The following is an 8458-nucleotide window of genomic DNA, read 5'->3' on the forward strand; positions in this document are numbered from 1 at the left end:
AATTAGGGTTGGAAACGTGTCTTTGTTGCTGTCTGGGAATTTGCAGAGGAAACCTGAATTTTGACATACACTGTTATTGTCATGCTGCATTGATATTCAGACTGGTGATTGCTCAATGAATCTCTCTCTTCTTCCAGTATAATGTGAGACAAATTTGCACAGGATGAGGATATTTACGTGTTCAAAATGCAGACTTCCAACCTGATACTGTAAGAAAGGAAGTTTGTAATTGAAAATTAATTCATACTGGAAAGTGTAGTCAATAGACAATTACTGAGATACAGCTTGTGTTTATTGCTTGAGGAATTTTACACAAGATTTATAACAACTAAAACCAATTACCTTTACATGTAAAGAACAGTCTAAAAAGATGAAACTTAATTAATGTAGAAGCCTTCAAACATTCTTTATCTCCTGCAAATAATCACCAACCAAACAGTAATTAAAAAAAAAAAAAAAAAAGGGATGTGAAAGTCAGCATGTTATTTGTGTCAAAAAAGATTACAGAAGAATCCCCATATTGTGCATAATTCTTGTGCTATTAGTCTTGCAGAAGTGTGGCACCACCATTTCACTCCAGAAGAGTAGGAGGTGAAAACTGGATGAAATTGAAGTCAAGTAGGTGCTATTTTTTAAAAAGTATTCAGGTGCATTGCTGCCTTCTCCATCCCCTGTACATGCTCTCTAGACCCCTATGAAAACCCCAGAAAAATGGGAGTTGCATTCTTATGCAGAGACTTCAGGAGTTTCCCTGGATGTATTAATTCCCATTTGTGGGAAAAAAGTATTTGACTCTTGACCCAAATCAAAATCAATATTCTGTTCAGAACTCTAACAAGATATTCCTAATGACATCAAAATAAGACTCTTATACCGGAGGCCACTCTTCAACGCTTTTCTCCTGACCTGTAGTCATATTCATTAGAAACACTTCCTTGGGACAAGTTACAGTGGGGATAATTTCCCTGCTCATGAGAGAACTTTGAGGTACATTGGAAAATGTTTATCTGGAGTGCTGTGTCCAGGTCTGGGCTCATCAGGACAAGAGAGACAGGGAGCTCCTGGAGCAGGTCCAGAGGGCTACAAAGATGAGGAAGAGCCTGGAGCATCTCCCTGATGAGGAAAGGCTGAGGGAGCTGGGGCTGTGCAGCCTCCAGAGGAGCCCCAGCTGAGAGGGGACCCCATCCCTGTCTGTCCCTGTGTGCAGGGAGGGGCAGAGCAGGGCCCAGGCTCTGCTCTGGGGGCCCAGCAATGGCACCAGAGCCACGGGCAGGGACTGAGCCCAGGAAGTTCCACCTGGACATGAGGCAGAACTTCTGTGCTGGGCAGTGACTGAGCCCTGAACAGATTGTCCAGAGAGGTGGAGTCTCCATCACTGGGGATATTCCAGAGCCCTCTGGACACAATCCTGTGCCCTGTGCTCTGGGGTGGCCCTGCTTGAGCTGCGAGGCTGGACCAGATGACCCCCCTGTGGTTTCCTCCAGCCTTTACCAATTCTGGAATTCTGCGAGATACTGAATGCATTGCATTTCAAAGTGCAATTTCAAAACTTTTCCATCTAACAAGAGTTTTTTAAAAATCTCAGAGGTAAAGGATCGTAAAGACATAAAGCCAAAGAAGTCAGATCCATCAGAAGTTTCAACAACCATTATAGAAGATGATTTGGAATATGAAAACCATCTCAGCACAGCCATAGCTCAAGGGCATTGGACAAATTGGAGTAGTATTGAAGAATGGAAAGGTGAAGCCTCTTACTCCAGAGTCCTGGATTGTTTGTTGTCCACATATCCAGAACCAAATATCTGCTGGCTTCAGGTCTTGCAAGATGCGTTCCCTAGGCTTTGTTTCTGGGAATCATCATTTTGGTTCAGATTTCGAGGGAAGTTTGAGTCATTAATTTTTTTTTCCCCCCCTTTGTTTTATGACTCCCATACTGAACAGATCTTGGTATGGTATCTGAAGGGCCTTTGGCATTAGTGCTATTGGGTTTTTCTTCTTTCCTCTGTGAAAGACAATAGTTCAGACTCTCAATGACTGAAATGCTTACTTCCAACTGAGGTGTGTGGGTTCAAGATAAAATATGGAACACAAGTGCAATGGTCTATAGAAGTTAGTTAGGATCAAGTAATTATTCCTTTTCTTTCCCATTTAAAATCAGTGAAATTCAACCTGTTAACTTTGGTCTCTTGGTGGGTTAATATTTTTGTAATATTTTTCTTTCTGTCCAAATGCCTAAACAGCACATCCAAAATGAGGAGGGTGACATTTTTCTTCTCTTCCTAATTGTAAGGACCAGAATTAACTTTTAGATATGCATTTTGCTTTCTTTTGCACTTTTTTTTAAAAAGAAGACCGATACGTGAATAATTTTGCCTCTTGCTTAAGAAGATGAAGATCTCCAGTCTGAAAGCCTGTGAGTAAAAACGTGGTCATTGCAGAGGAGTTTTGCCTCCAGGCATAGGGAAGAAAAACAATAAGAATTGCAGTAATTTTCACCCTGGATTGCAAAGAAGCTGCAAATGAATTATGGAGAGAGAAGTAAGCGTGTGTGAGTTGAAATTTTCCACTGATCTTCTCTCTTAAAATTATTTATGAGTTTAAAGAGTAATTAGAATGGGGAAAAAAAAAAAAAGCCACAAGAAGATTTATTGGTCTGTTAGTCTAGAGCTTGGGGTTGTGCTGCTTTTTCCAGAGCTGCAGCAATTTTAGGGTTTATTTTAGGTGCTGGGAAAGCACCTAATTCTTTAACACCTGCACCAAAACAGAATTTAGTGCTGAAGTGACTCAGGAGAGGGAAAAATATGCTGAGGGAAAGTGTAGTCTCCAGTGATTGTTTCCTGTGTGAAATGTGTGAAAAGTGCAGAGCTCTCCTGTGGAAGACACTCTTCCCCTTTCTCCCGTGCAAAGTGGGGAATCAGGAGCTGATGCCAGGACAGATTTGGTGCTTTGTGAGCAGTTTTGGGCACAAAACACAAAACGTGTGTGTGGGCTATTATGCACAGACCTCCTGGGTGACTTCTCAGCACTTGATTACACTTTAATTATTTTTGTAATGCGAAAGTGAGCCTACTCTCAGGAGGAGAAAAAGCTGCTTCTATTAATCTATCAGGTTATAGCAGGGGGATCAGCAATTAGCTGTGTGCTTTCTATTCTGCTATAATTATTAATAATGAGTGGCCTACAGGAGCTGTGTTTTCCACAGCAAATCCCATTCCATCCTGCAGTCAGATGGGTTGTTTTGGTCACAGTTTGAGAGATGGAGCCAAGGCTGAAGTGAACAGAGCCTGGGCAGGCAGCTCCGGCTGGTGCATCCCCTGTGACGTGGTGGCACCAACAGCACCGGTCCTGGGAAAGGCACAGACAGGTTCTGAGGAAGCTGCCAGCAGAACACAGCCCACAGCCTGATCAAGGAGCTTCCTTCCTCAGTTTCTGTCGCTGCTATTAGCAGCACAGATGGTCTCTGCAGCAGTTAAAGGTGCCTTCACTGCCTTATGGAGAAAGCAGCGGGAGAGCATTTTGAGGGTGGATCAAAAGTGCTGGTCCTGTTACTCCCCAGTCATCTGCCAACAGACAGTCGTGGGGGTGGATGATGTGTTGAAGGCTGGACTTGATGATGTTGGCTGTCTTTTCCAACCTCAGTGATTCTGTGGTGGGTACTCCTATTACAGCACCATATTTTCAAGCTACCAATGACTTCCCCAAAGTTTGTTCAGCCTCATTTCCAGCCCAGGTATCTACAGCCATGTCTCACAGTAATCTCAAGGAAAACTGTTAATAAATACTACTTTTTTTTCTTTTTTTTTCAATAGGCTAATCCCCTTCTTACTACTGTTTTATTGAAAACATGCAATTGCTCTGAATTTCTCAAAGAGACTCTGAAATGCCACCGGGCAAATAACTGCAGTATCAGAAATTGTATATGTTGGGTCTGAAAAATGCCACCTGTGCAAAAGAGATTTTTGAAACCATATTTTTGACACCTCCATTTGGATACAACATACCCCTTAGTAATTTTCCCTTTCTCAACTGTTGCTTGGTGTGAAAATTTAATTTGTGGGAAAGAAAAAGTATATATGACCAAGTAACATACACATACAGAACAGACTGTGAAATAAACCCTCAGTTCTAATTTATCTGAATTTTTCACATCTTGATACTGCAGCCTGATTTTTTTCTTCTGTGTTTTTGGCAAGTTTTTCTGGACCAAGTAACTTCCCAGAAAAAGGGAGAATTTAATAACTGTAATTTTATTAAGGAGTCCTGCTTCTATTTGATAACTTCTGCTAGGAAAAGAGCTTTACAAGATTAGTGTCCCTCTGAGCAATTAAGTAGCAGGGTCCCCTAATCTCTGAAGTCATACACAAAACAAGTAGAGTAGTAGATTTTGCTTCTCTGGGATCATAACTACTATTTATTGCTTTTAATAAGTGAGTTTTCTTGGATCTGTCAGAATATCCTTTTGTACTAGTGTCAAAGGGAGTAATTCTAACAGTCCAGAGTGCTGATAAGGTGAAGTCAGAATTATGACCGATGTATTTTTAATTTCTTGCATTGTGAAAGAAAAAGAGAGACTAGGAAAAAAACTCAATGGAACTTCAAACCCTGTGGATTTCTAGCTCTTTCATAAAAACATGTTGAAGTTTCAGCTTTATAGAGCTTCTCTCAATTTTCCCCTATGGAGCAGGTTTATAGTGGGCTTGGACTAATCAAAGCATTTCAGGGCAGGAAACCACTCACACTGATCTTCTTTCATGGCTTTGTTTTGGTTTTGGTGCAGCTGTGACCAGGAGGGTCAGAGGGACCTGTCAGGGCTGTTTCCCCTCACAAGTCAGGCAGGATGCTCCTGAGGAGGTGGAATATGCTCCATCAGTAGCTTATCATACGCTGCTGCATTTTGTCAGGAGGGTCATATCCCAACATGTGACAGTCAGTCACTTCAGTAATGCCTAGAAAAATAAACAGGAACAAAAGTAGTGTGAATAATGGAGCTGGTCATGGATACTCCTCTCCATGTTCTCAAGCAAGCAGGGGGACTCCAGCTCTGTGGATTTTTGTCCCTGGGAAGTTGCACCACTATTTGTGTCCAGCTTGATCAAGGTTCTTCATCACCTCACTTGTCTGGGCTGGAAGGGTGCTTGTAGTTGGGTTTTGGCTCAGTTGTGTTTAGTTTTGGAGCCACTTGATGTCATCCACTAGTGTAACAAAACTGTGTGTACACAATTATTTGTGTATTTGCTTGTGGTTATAATATACATAGATAGTAGGAATCGTTTCTTAGATTCAACAACAGACTATCATTCTCTGCTTCACTGTGCTTTCTGTGCTAGCTGTCTTTTATAAACAATGACTTTCCATGGATTTTCCTAGATTTCTGTAGCCTTTTCAAAGCACTCCCGAGTTCCTCAAAACTTTCTCCCAAAAGCCAGCCCTCTGGATGGAGGCAGACTGTTCTGGAAGTGTGGATATGTTTGAAAACATATTTTCACAGTAAAAATACACTGTTTGAAAACATATTCACCACAGTAAATTACTTTGATGATACAGCATTCAAAACTTGTGAGTTTTTCTTTTAGGACACCTGGGTAGTACCTGAAAGCAAGGTATGTCCTCCCATGCAAAGTGTGTTCTCCTGGAAGCTTCGTGCAGAAGCACAGGCTTCTGAAGGCATTCAGAAAGGAACAGAAGCACCAGAAACTCAGGGAGAGGGGATTTCTCACTGAATAACCCTTCTAGCTCTGGCTTCTCAATCCTGAATCTCAAGGGAAAGTGACTCTGCACCCCACTCCTTCCAAACAACCTCCACACAAAATCATTCAAAAAACAAATGTGTGAATTGGAATTCAACACTGCACTGAACACTAAAAATACTGGATTCAGGAAAAACACTGGCTTGAGGTGTGCTTTGTTTTCCTCCTTCTTTTTGCCTCCTCCTACCTTTCCTAAAGATGATGAATCACCTGGCTCTGCTTTTCCCCATGGAAGATTATCACCTTCTTCCCTGTGAACACTAATTTTTGCTGTACAGATACCAGTGACATTTTCCCTCAGATGATTTAACTGCTTACCATATCAGATGTAACACAGAACAGTTTGTTCTCCACCCAGATTTAAAACTGTCAGGTGCTGCTTCTCTTTCAGGTTAAGAGAAGAGCTTGTGTGTCAAAAAGCTTGGCTATTTCTCCATGCATAACAGATATTGCCATTCCCTGTGCCCTCACCAGCCCTTAAAAACAACAGAGCTCTAGGACCATTCTTCCAAGGCCCATGTTTCATGCCCTGAGGATTATAGCAAGCATTTTAAATGCAATTATTTGATACAGTGATTTCAGACAAATAAATTACCTTTCCCTCCTTCAGTCTGGGATGAAGTCTTGATGAAGGGAACAAAGAACTTTGTTTCAAGGTGGCTCTGCTGACCCCACTGGGAGTGCTGGAGCATGGGTCTGTGAGGCTGAACAGTTAAATATTGCCTGGAGGGGTAGCAGGCAGTGGATGTGACTCATCTCATGTCAGGACTGGCCTGGCCTTTCCTGTTTGTACAGAGAATGAACTCACTGTCCACTGCAAATATTCTCTTTCCAGCACAGATTCTCTATGTGTTATTTGCACTAGGAAGAGAGTTTTTAGGCCTTTTTATTAGGTTTTTCTTCATTAACCGTAAATGATGGTAAGCAGAGCTCTGCAGAAGGTGAGGTGAAGGATACACAATTGGTTATTCCTGAGACCATCAAAGGAAAGGGGTTATCCCTTTGTCTCTCCTCTGAACATTGCCAAAGGGAGAAAACCAATAAATTGTCCCCAAAAATGTTTCAGACTAAATGTTACAGGGTTCTGTGTGGCCTTGTGTTACCTGCCTGAATACAGAACATATCTTAGAGTGTGTGGCAATGAGAGTTGGGCAAGTGAGTAGAAGTTATGGTGACATGTTTTAACTAATTGTGGGCATGATTAACTAATTAGGTGTTACAGGGAAGGACAAAAAGTGAAGAAAATTGTGCCAAAAATATCCCACCCATCCTGGAGAGGAATTTGCCTCCACATTTTAAGTTTGCCAAAAGGTTTATGTGAGGTGGTGTTGCTGTGATTTCCATCAAGTTTATTGGTGCTTAAAATGCAACTGCTCCAACGGCAAGATGCTGCTTGGTGAATTTTATGCTGAAGGTTTTCATTAAATTCCTATAAACAGGGATATCTGCAATTGCTGTAACTGTTTTTTATGCTCACAGCTTAAACACCAGCAAGATTAAAAGTGCTGTAGAGCTGAAGAGCAGGAAAAATGCACATTGGCTCATTCAGATCTCTGGACAGAGGGTGGTCCAAGCTCCAGGAAAGCACATGGAAAATTCAGCTTCAGCCCCCTGGTGATGTAAAGGTGAGCTGGATCACAGAATCACAGAATGGTTTGGGTTTGGAGGGATCTTAGAAGTCATCTTGTTCCCTGCCCTGGACAGGGACACCTTCCATTAGACCAGGTTGGTGAGAGCCCCATCCAGCTTGTCAGAGGTCTTCAGAGGATTCTGACCTGTATTAACACATGGAATTAGCCTTGATGCTAGTGCTAGCCAAATCAATCAATTTTGATGGGGTTTAAGATTCTGACTATGAGTTCTGTAGAAGGAGCTGCCCAAAATCAACATTCAGGTACTGATTTGCAGATACACCCCTATGATAAATTTTAAATGGGAACCCAAATAATGATTTTGATATTTCCATTTACACACAAACCCAGACATTTAAAAAAAAAAAGTCGAATACGAGCCAGCTCATGTAAAAATCAGCAATCATCAGCTCTGAAAATACACCAGTTCTTTCTCTCTCTACACTGCCATGCTCTTTTTTCACCTGTTCTGCTTGTTTTTCATTGCATTTATTAATGCATAAAAAAAAATACATTAGACCCAGACATGCACCATCTGTTTTTAGCTAAACTACAGACAAGCCACTTAGAACTTAGAACTCAGGACTTCTCAATTCTAAAAATGTTCTTTTTTTGTTTGTTTGTTTCTCCAAAAGCCTTCACAGCTCTGTATCTCCTTTATTTACCTTTTAGTGCAGTCGGAGTAGATAAATGGAAGGTGACTTGTATCCATACTGCTTTTTCCAACATACACAAAAGTTTTCTTCACCAGCATTACTTAAGCTGAGGTCTGCAGACAACAAATGACCCAGGATGTGATCCCTAACCAACCTCCCAAATCATAACAACCCATACTGTTCCTTGTAAAAAAAAATAAATTCCGACACTAAGAAAGTGTCAGGTGTTGCAGGAAGTGTTTTGAATTTTAACAGTGATCCACTGCTTTGAGAGATTTGATAAAGCTGCAACTGCCTTGTTATTGCTGTTACACAATCCTTTCTCTGTTGTGTAATTTGGAAAACATTTAAGATGGATAAAAATTGTCAATCAATTATTTCAAAAATCTGTTTTAATGGGAAAACGATGTATTTAATAATTTTC

At 41.2% G+C, this 8458-nt stretch overlaps 1 long non-coding RNA gene across 2 annotated transcripts; it reads left to right on the forward strand.

Moving 5' to 3' along the window:
* The first annotated feature begins 543 nt into the window (after positions 1-543).
* Positions 544-8254, forward strand: LOC111941093 (uncharacterized). Of its 2 annotated transcripts, XR_002869844.2 has the most exons (4): positions 544-618; positions 2349-2413; positions 7227-7372; positions 8051-8254. It is a non-coding gene; the product is annotated as an uncharacterized LOC111941093 (long non-coding RNA). The 2 variants fall into 2 exon arrangements; XR_002869843.2 differs by lacking the exon at positions 2349-2413.
* The last annotated feature ends 204 nt before the right edge of the window (positions 8255-8458 follow it).

The sequence above is a fragment of the Cyanistes caeruleus genome, chromosome Z (assembly GCF_971803275.1).
Source record: "Cyanistes caeruleus chromosome Z, bCyaCae1.hap1.1, whole genome shotgun sequence".
Lineage (NCBI taxonomy): Eukaryota > Metazoa > Chordata > Aves > Passeriformes > Paridae > Cyanistes > Cyanistes caeruleus.